We start from the raw sequence: 317 nt of genomic DNA on the forward strand, positions 1-317 counted from the left end.
ATAACCCAGACCTAACCCAGACCTAACCCAGTCCTAACCCAGTCCTAACCCAGTCCTAACCCAGACCTAACCCAGTCCTAACCCAGTCCTAACCCAGACCTAACCCAGACCTAACCCAGACCTAACCAAATCCAGTACTAACCCAGACCTAACCCAGTCCTAACCCAGACCTAACCCAGTCCTAACCCAGACCTAACCCAGACCTAACCCATCCTAACCCAGTCCTAACCCAGACCTAACCCAGTCCTAACCCAGTCCTAACCCAGACCTAACCCAGTCCTAACCCAGTCCTAACCCAGACCTAACCCAGTCCTAAC

The sequence above is a fragment of the Colletes latitarsis genome, unplaced genomic scaffold (assembly GCF_051014445.1).
Source record: "Colletes latitarsis isolate SP2378_abdomen unplaced genomic scaffold, iyColLati1 scaffold0046, whole genome shotgun sequence".
Lineage (NCBI taxonomy): Eukaryota > Metazoa > Arthropoda > Insecta > Hymenoptera > Colletidae > Colletes > Colletes latitarsis.